General features: G+C 58.8%; 1 pseudogene; it reads right to left on the bottom strand.

The window, feature by feature from the left end:
* LOC112212416 overlaps window positions 1–238 on the bottom strand; it is a 4,368-nt pseudogene that overhangs the window by 476 nt on the left and 3,654 nt on the right.

Below are 238 nucleotides of genomic sequence, written 5' to 3'. Positions count from 1 at the left end.
CCGGGCCCACGTTGCGGGAGGCCATGTTATTCGTCGCATCCAGCATTTGGTCCTTCGCAACCCCTAGTTCCTCTTTCCACTCTACTGCCCAAGTCCGGGTAGTGCGCACCTGCCCCAGGTTGTCCTACTGTGGCGGGAAGAGTGTGCGAATGGCTTCTTCCAGCAATGCCGGATCCATATCTGCCGTCAGTGGTGCGGCCCTTGGACGCAGTCTCTTCATTATCATCCTGTACGGCCC

The sequence above is a fragment of the Bombus impatiens genome, unplaced genomic scaffold, assembly GCF_000188095.3.
Source record: "Bombus impatiens unplaced genomic scaffold, BIMP_2.2 scf_0164, whole genome shotgun sequence".
NCBI lineage: Eukaryota > Metazoa > Arthropoda > Insecta > Hymenoptera > Apidae > Bombus > Bombus impatiens.
Note: the sequence above shows the minus strand (reverse complement) of the source record. Positions and strands in the feature narration are given on the sequence as shown.